General features: G+C 39.7%; 1 protein-coding gene across 2 annotated transcripts in view; it reads left to right on the plus strand.

Moving 5' to 3' along the window:
* Positions 1 to 952: 952 nt before the first annotated feature.
* LOC120438767 overlaps positions 953 to 9,098 on the plus strand; it is a 37,431-nt gene continuing 29,285 nt past the window's right edge. For both annotated transcript variants that reach the window (XM_039609195.1, XM_039609196.1), the window contains exon 1: positions 953 to 1,088. The gene's annotated coding sequence lies outside the window, so the exon portion shown is untranslated. The remainder of the gene's footprint in view (positions 1,089 to 9,098) is intronic.

Here is a 9,098-nt window from a genome sequence, read left to right on the forward strand (position 1 = left end):
TTATCAACATTTTAAATTACATTATACATCTGCACTGACTTAAAGCACCACTATTTTAACCTGATTCATTTCTCCACCTTAACAGTTCATTCCTCAAATGAAGCGAAAAAATGTACCAACAAATAATTTAATATTTATTTTCCAACTTTTACACGTGAAATCAAACAAGTGTATTTAACAATGACAACCAGAGTGGAAGCTGCTCATATAGAGTCCAACCCAGGCTAAAAGTAAGTTGAGTAGACCAGCATCATCAAAGTGTCGGCTCTCTGAACACGGTGCAAGATCGCCATCTGCAGGACAAATCTAGTTTTTCTCGCCCTCCTCGTCAACGGCAAGATGACGTCATCATACAACAAAACATGCAGATCAGGTGACATGACTGTCTAAGAGGCGGAGTTAAACTGTGGCAGGTAAGCATGTGGAGGAGGAGCAACATCGTTGCATTATACAGTTTCCTCTCTAACTGGATGCAGCTGTGAACAAGAACAGCTGTGGAACCATTGGCCATTTGCCATAGTGTAGCTGAGTCAAAACAGCCCAAGTGCTGAGAGGGAAAACATGATGATTTATGTAAAGTCATAACTGGCTGCAGCAGCTGAGCTTTGACCTGTGAGCTGCAGCTGAAGCTTCTTTTATGGTTCAGTGTTTAATGTTTAAACTGTTTATGGCTGCACACACGCCCACAGTCAGGTTGTATACATGTTGAAATGTTATATACAGTGTGGCAGCTGACCTTTGACCTTTAACCTGCGAGCTTCAGACTCATTGCTGGTGTGAAGTGTTTAATACTATTGAAGCTTGCAGACACACCCACATCATCTGATTTGTTCTCAGGGTTGTTCAGTGTGTTGGAGTTGGAGCAGAAACCTGCTGCAGGTTAATTATTGATCAAACAATATCACACAAGGTGCAGCAGCTGACCTTTGACCTGTGAGCTTCAGACTCTTTGCTGGTGTGAAGTGTTTAATGTGACTTCAGCCTGCAGACACAGAGGACTGATGAAGCAGAAGATTGTCTCTGTTTCTACACAGACCTGGTCCAGACAGCAGAGCTGCAGAGTGAAGACGTTCATGGGAAGAAGCTGAGTAAGTGCAACGTCCTCTTTGAATCCTGGATCAGGAAGTGAAGCCGGTGAATATTTGCTGTTTAAATAAGGTTTCTGTCTTTGACTCAGTCTGCTGTCACTTTGTTTCAGAGAGAAAAAGAGACTTCAGATTAACTGCATTATATGCTGAGTAACTAAATGCTGCTAGTCTGTGGTGTCACTCCCAGCAGCATCACGTCATTTCTTTACTCTGACCTTTAACATCAGTTAACTTAACTAGCAGAGCAGCTAGCAGTTAGAGTATGAACTCTGTGTCAGCAGTCAGCTTGGTCCTGGTGGTCGCCTGGTTTCATGTTTGCTGATGATCCAGATGTGTCCACATAATTATTTATTTCTGTAAATGTAAAGACTTTACAGATAAACAACAGCAGCCCTCTGGCTGGACTCTAACCTGTGAGTTTCCTGTGACTGAAACCACAAGCTGACATTTTCCTTCTGAAGCAGCTGAATGGATGTTTGAGTTTACCTGCATACATGGTGCAAGTAAACCCGCTTTGGATGGTTTGGAGGCGGAGCCCAAAGCAGGACAGGATTCTAATGTGATTGGTCACTTTGATGAGGTGGCTGTAACTCAGGTGGTCGAGCAGGTCACCTGCTAACCAGAAGGTTGGTGGTTTAATGCCAGTCTGCATGATGTCCTTGGGCAAGATACTAACCCCGTGTTGCTCTATTTTAAACCAGAGGCTTCAGACGCAGGTTCTGCAGCCTCTGCACTGCTGTGCCATCAGTCTGTTGGACAGTATTTGATAGATTTCAGGGGAAAATGAAGGAACATGAACAACTGGTCAGAAACACTTATACTTTATACATCATGCTTTTTTTATGCAACATCCACACGTGAATCATGAAACTTTAACATTTAAAGTATCGTAGCTCTGTTGCTAAATTTTTTGACTCTTGTTTTAATGGTAATAGTCAAAGTGTGATCGGTGAATTGTGAGCAGCAGAAAGGAGGAAAGCACTAATGCTGGCACAAGGGGCCACAAGCCAGTGTACTCCAAGTGCCAGCCTGGGTAAATGGGGAGTGTTGCATTAGTAAGGGCCTTCTGAACTAAAGCTGTACCAAATAAAATGTGTGGATCATAATGAATAAGACTGTCATGCTACTGATGGCTGAAAGAAAAGGAAGAGGAGGAAGGAGGCATGTTAGGAGTAGGGATGGGTATCGTTTAGGTTTTATCCGATACCAGTGCCAAACCGGTACTTTTGAAACAGTGCCGGTACTTAATTGGTGCTCGAATCAGTGCTTAAAGAATGGAGAACACAAACTTTGTCCAAAAACCTCTTGAGAGGAGTAGAAATATTTTCCTGCTATTATTTGCTGCTATTTCTATAATCATCATTAACATTTCATTATTGAGAGTGATGTTGCATTCAGATGCATTTAGATGTTCAAATATATTGGTATTATATTAGTCTTTATTACAGGTCCAAGAAGAACCACTTCAAACCGTGGAGTTGAATCTATAATTTTAAATGCTCCTATATAAGGAAGTACATGTTTTTGAAGTTACATGCTTTTGCAGAAGTGAAACTGAAAGCAGAGTGAGTGCAAGCCAAAGAGCAGGGTGTTTATTATGCATTTATTGCGGATTAAGCCTTAAGTAGTTGTGGTAGATTGAAACAGTTGTTTATATATTTTACATATAAGTCAAGATCAGTACACACAGGATGGCTTTAGCCTGGTTGCTTGAGTTGAGGTCAACTAAGGTGCAGAGAGCATCTGCGCACAGACAGACGTGACATACACATACAGATACATATAGTTAGAGAGGTCATGACCCGTACACAGTACACAGCATGCACGCGCCCCCGCACGTGTACGCACACACAGATAGACTCATTTAGTAGGTAAGAGTTTATGACTGCAAAGTTGTGCATGAGTGACATTTTGTGCAGAACGTGGACCAGATGTCCCAGAAGATAAGCGACAGCGAAGACAGCTGAGAGGAAGCACTTGGCGTCGACCCAAAGAAGATGTTCTGTTTTAGACTATGTTAAGAGTCATTGTGGTTTTGGAGTGACGTATGCTTTGTTTAACTCTGCCTGGTAACAGGAAGACTGCCAACCCTATAAAGCCTTTGTGCTGACGATTGTAGTTAGTCCAATACTGAATCTGAACAGTATTGGCTCCGCATATGTGTATTCATTAAAATGCCGTCTAATTGCACACCGGACCGGATCTGTGGTTATTTTTGGATTCCTCTCTCAACATTTGAACCCTGACATTTGGGGGCTCGTTCCGGTGAGAGAGAGGGATGGTTTTGGTGTAGACGGAGAGATCCGGGGTCCGGGGTAATTGGACGGGCAGACGGTAATCAGTGGTGAAAGTGAGCAGGCATTCCCCGGGGCATTTAAAGGTAAGACACTGCCTGTTGAAATATATTTCCAAAAGGTGTCACATTGGGCATGTCAAATTAAAAGCCTGGTCACTGTAATTACTGGTGAAGGTCTGTTTTGATTTTGGTGATAATGAAAGTAATAAAGTACAGTACTGAGAAAGTTAAAAGCGGTTGGAGCTGCTGAGAGAATTAAGAACGGTTGGAGCCGTTGAGAGAATTAAAGCAGTTGGAGCTGCTAATTTAGTGTGGTAGGGAATTGGGTCATTTTGTGGGTTGGAGCCCCATTGGTTATGCAACCCTTAAGAACTTTCTCGGAGGTGACGCTCCCTGCTGGATGGAGAAATCTATCCTTCACCTAGCTACGACTAGGGATAGTTTCGGGCAACATTCCAGGAGGACTTGGGAATCTCCAAAACTGTTGAGGGTTGTCCTTAATCTTAATCCTGTTTTGGGCGTAGATTGTTGTTTCAAATTATTCTAAATTTTTCTAGAACGACAGCGGCGTCTGTTAAGAAGCGCATTTTCTCGGAGGTAACGCTCCCTCCTGGACAAAGACGTTTGTCCTTGACCTAGCGGCGACTAAAGGGTTAGTACGGTACGACAAACCGGGGAGAACTGGGGAACCTCCAAAATTGCTAGAGGTTGGAGCCTCTATTTTGCGCTTTTTTGGCTACCTGTAAATTAAGTTAGGGCTAGAAATGTGGACGGAACGGTTGGAGCTGGTCCGGTGAATTGGTCGCAAAAAAGTCAGGGACTTTATCGGTTGGAGCCGTTATGGTAAATTTATCGAAATTTGTAGGAGCTAAGAGGCCTAAATCTGTGCAGTTGTAATTAAAGACGTCTGTAATATAAAATATGAGATCTATGAGTAAGATCAGTCTCTGTGTCAGCAATGCACAGCCGGATGTGCACTGATGGTGTGTGTAAATGCAAATGAGGAGCGGTGACGCGCAGAGAGGGTGGTTTCAGTTTCGAGAGTATTGAGCTTTATAACTATTGTTTGCCAATATTGCTAAATGCCTGTATTTAAGAGGCTGGTGTTGCTTATCACGAGAGTATAAATACAGTTTGAATATATTAGTGTGGATGTATAGTAATTGACTGAATTTTGATAGATGTATATATCTTGAGCCATAAAGGCTGGTGTGTTTTATTTTTCAGTTATGTGTGTGTGGTGAGAAGCGGTGTGTGAGACGATGAGAGGTTTCAGTTTTCTTTTTCTTTTCTTTTTGACTTGCTCTTTCTGATTATGGAAGGCATGTCCCAGATACGCATAGGAAAGTGTATTTTGAGTGATTTTAACTGTGTGACTGCTGTCAGTATTTGATTTGAGTGACTCTGCGTGATTTGTCTGAGAGAGAGAAAAGGCAGTGTGTGTGAGACGATTGATGGCGTATGAAAGAGGTTAGAATATTTAAAAGTGTGTATGAAATATATTTCTTTTGTGATGTAAAGTAGGATGTTTTAAAGTTTGAAAGTGCTTTTAATTCAAGAAATGCATGAGTGATGGTATGAGAGGTTGAGTTTATTTTTATGTTTGAAAGAGCTCTATTTAAAAGTGTGTATGAAATGAAGGTGTATTGTTTTTAGACCAAGACTTAGTCAAACTAAAGAGGGTTTGTAGACTGTAAATATGAAAAAACAAGTGTTTGATTAATCTGTAGAAACAGGAAAGAGAAACAGGAAATACTGTGCTGCTGTGTGTGTGAGAGGAAGGTGTGTGTGTGACTGATGATGTCAGGGGAGCACCGAGAAAAATAGGCAGACGAGTTAAATTCTAAGAAGATGAAGCGAATGTATGTCTTAAGAAAAAGTAATAAAATTATATTAATTACAGGTTTTAGAAAAGAGAAAGACCGAGAGAAATAAATACATGAACTAACAATTACATTAATGAATTGAAAACGCACGTACACAAACTGTTACATGTGAAATTAGTGTTGGAAAGTTTAATAAAGAAAGCAGTTTACACTCCTTTAATTTCCAGAACCAGTGTGTCCCCTAGACCTGATAACACCCTTGCCCAGTTGGCCCCCGTATAAGGCAGCATGGAAGGCTGGACAGCCCATGACGGGTAAGATCCCACCTCGAAACCCTGGGACAACCTAAGGCAAGGCGCAGTCACGATTGCTTGAACCTAAGTCCCGGAGTGACCTTGGAGTCACTGGAGGAGACGGGATTTAACAGGTAAGGCCACTGGGCACAGGCGGAGGGGAAATGTCATTAACAATGACCAGTGATGAGCCAGAGAGAGAAAACACACCCTGTCAAAAGGAGTTTGAAACACTGCAAAAGAAACATTTACAAGATCACAAAGATCATAAAGAAACATTTATAAAAATCACACATACAAACAGAAAATGCACTAACCTTACAGAGATAAGCTCATGAAGAGTAATGCATAGATAGTGATTAAAACTTGGCTAAGAACACAAACATATGTAATTAAATCAGCCTGCTAATTTCATGAGGGTTAAAATGGTGTGAATGTTGAAGAAAATACACTTAAAACACACTTGGATAAAATAGAGTTGTTGTGGAATAACTCAAACGAAGCTGTATGACAAGGGAGTGAGTTATGGAAAAAAACAAAAGAAAAGTGATTAGTGTTTATAAGAGTGACTCAGGAGTGCTCTCGTACTGAGTGATCAAAACCAGTGATTAGTATGGAAAGAAAATGAAAATAATTTAATAATGTGATAAGGTTTAAACATGTATTTCTCTTGTCAAGTTGGTTGTTGAGCTATGACTCAGTATGCAAATTAGCTGGAGCAGAGACACTTCCTGTGTGCGTGTGTCGGAGGCTTTCAGTTCAAGAGAGAGCGGTGGCTGTTGAAGATTATTTGGCGAAATATATAATGGTAAAGTATCAGGATATTTGATTACGGTGGTCAGGTCTGTTCAGAGGTGCAGATTTGGACAGGAAATTTATAATTTAGTGATGGTACGTTGTTGAAATCGGTTTATATTTTATGCTGAAGGAAAACATGACAAAGTGAGGAAGGGTGACATTGTGCAAACGGTCTTTGATCTTTTGACGAGGTTTTCATTGCGTTGAATGGGTGAAATTTAAGATTGTTTAAGATTTTTTGGGGCTGTTGTTTTTCATTTTAATAGAGGGAGTTTTGATAAACATGGACATGTCTAAAAGGGCCCATAGTTTTTGTAACAGTGCACTTAGGAAAAAACCTGTCAGGTGATTTTGTTTTGTACTTTGATGAGCTAATAATCAGCTCTCTTTTTTCATTTTTGTTTTAAGCAGGCCTGGAAGAGAGTGAACCGACGGCGCTGACAAAATTTCCGGACAAACAGATATGAGGTGACTTTTCCAGATTTCAATGGGTGGAGGAAAGGCTACCTGTGGGGACCTGATCAGATTGGAAGTCCCTGTTTAACGGATTGCAGCGAGTCAATCCAGTCAAAAGTATAGAGAACTATTTTCCTAAAAAGGAAAACGAAATAAAACAAATGATTGAGCTCATTTTGCTGATGTGGAGCATTTCATTATTTGCGCAGAAGGCTGCAGTATCAGCAAAAATATCATGTGTGAATGCATGTGAGTGAATGTGAGTGACTGGACTAAGGGAATGAATAAATGTGGACAAATTTACCATGTGAGGAAAAGAAAGGGGATGCTTTGTTTTGCTTTTGCCATGAGCAGGACAAGTGGGAGACTTAAATCTGGGGATGCTGATGTTCCCTTGAGTGAATTTCTGTTTTATTGATTTGGGTTAACTTGAGATTCAAGTTACCATTAACTGAGGTGATACATGATTAATAACTGTTCTGTTTAAGTTTATTTTTTGTCATGACACAGACTGGATCATAAAGGGGGAGAGTTAAGTACAGGTTTTGTTATCAGGAAGTTCCAAGGATCCAGACTTTGCATGGAGAAACGATTTGGAGAAGATTTGACATAATAATTAAATTGATCTTATTCCTTAAACACAGGTTTTCAGGGCTGGAGCAAAATACCGGAGAGGAGGATGGCTGAAGTGTTCTGAGAAATGAAATGATATGACTAACCTTTTTTCCCTTGTTAATTTGTTAAGCTTGGGTGAAGCATGTTGAGATTTTTGCCACATGAGATGTGTCAAAAAAGAGAGGGATTTAAGATTTAATTTGTTTAATTTGAAATGGGTTTTAGTATGATTTTATAACGATTGGGGTTGTTTGATAATTTAGATATGGTAAAACTGAGGCAGAGATTGTTAATTCTAAGGAAAGGAGTAAAATGAACTGAATTCTGTTTAGAAGACAAATTGCTGGTGTTAATAAGAAGTTGTACACCAAACTTAGAGGGAAACTGTGGGAATAAAGGATATGCTTTGGGGAAAATAGTGAACATTTTATGAGAAGAAAATGTGGGATCTCTTTTTGATTTTTAGAATAAAGTTGTTATAATGTAGGCTTTAGAAACAGATAGTAAATAGATTTATTTCTAGGGTAGAGGAGAGCTTTTAGGAAGATGTTAAAAGTCTCGCTGACTCAAATGAATAATATTGGAGATTATATATGTAGAAATGATTTTTTCTTACACATTGCAATCGTGCTCATTAACAGAGTTGATGTTCGGTCCAGTTAAGGTCATAAGCTTCGATGAGCGTTATGTCTCAGTCGATATACTGTAGGGGACTTGGAGCAATAGAAGGATAAACAGCATTCACGCTTACAAACACATATGGTTTAAACATAGGTGAGGCCTAGGGCCTGAAATTCATTTAGCTTTTAACTGAATTTGAGCTGGCCCTGTAACAAGTGACAGACAAGAGGAACTGAATAGGAGTTTGGTTGTAACTAAACTGTGTGACATGTAAAATATTGAGATAACACATGCAGCTCTAAATTAGTCTTATTACATAAAATGCAGGTACAGAATAACAAATGCTTGTTGAAGTGACCAAGTTTTTGTTTAAAACAGAAGCAAAGGGAAAAAGCTTATATATTTTGGTTGAGTCTGATAAAGTATAAATTAGAATGTATCATTACATTAAGAGCAGCAAAAAGGAAATAAAATGATATATTAAAACAGGGTATAACGCAGGAAATGTGAGTTCCAAAATACAGTTAGAGTTCAGCTTTTAGCTATGATGAAGTTTATCTAGGAGCAATTAACTATGTGCTTACACGTAGTGATTAAAGTGGTTGTTTTTTCTTTGATCCTTTAGTAGAATAAGCAGTTTTCTTGTGATAGGTGACTTTAGATGAGAGGCACTTGCAGCAGCAGCGACAGTTTGGTGCACAGGATGTGGATGATCAGATAAGGAGCAACAGGAAGCACATGCAGAGACGTGCTTCCTTTGATCCTCTTAAAGGCAGTACTTTTAAGAGTTTTACAAATGCTGAGTACGGTTGAATGAGATATAAAAATAAAAGTCAAAAACCAAATACGAAATTAGGTTCATGTTTTGAGTAATATTAGGTTGAATCAGGTTTGAATAAAGAGAACAAGAGAGGGACCAAGGAAGAACCTGACTTGACCCATGGAGTGTTCTTAGGGGGAGCTGGCATTTCTAGAGAGGGTCAGAGTAATGTTATAAGTGTGTGGTGACCCTCTTCGAGGGCCACCACAAGAGAGGGAATTGAGAGGAGTAGAAATATTTTCCTGCTATTATTTGCTGCTATTTCTATAATCATCATTAACATTT

The sequence above is a fragment of the Oreochromis aureus genome, linkage group 3 (genome assembly GCF_013358895.1).
Source record: "Oreochromis aureus strain Israel breed Guangdong linkage group 3, ZZ_aureus, whole genome shotgun sequence".
In the NCBI taxonomy this organism is placed as follows: Eukaryota; Metazoa; Chordata; class Actinopteri; order Cichliformes; family Cichlidae; genus Oreochromis; species Oreochromis aureus.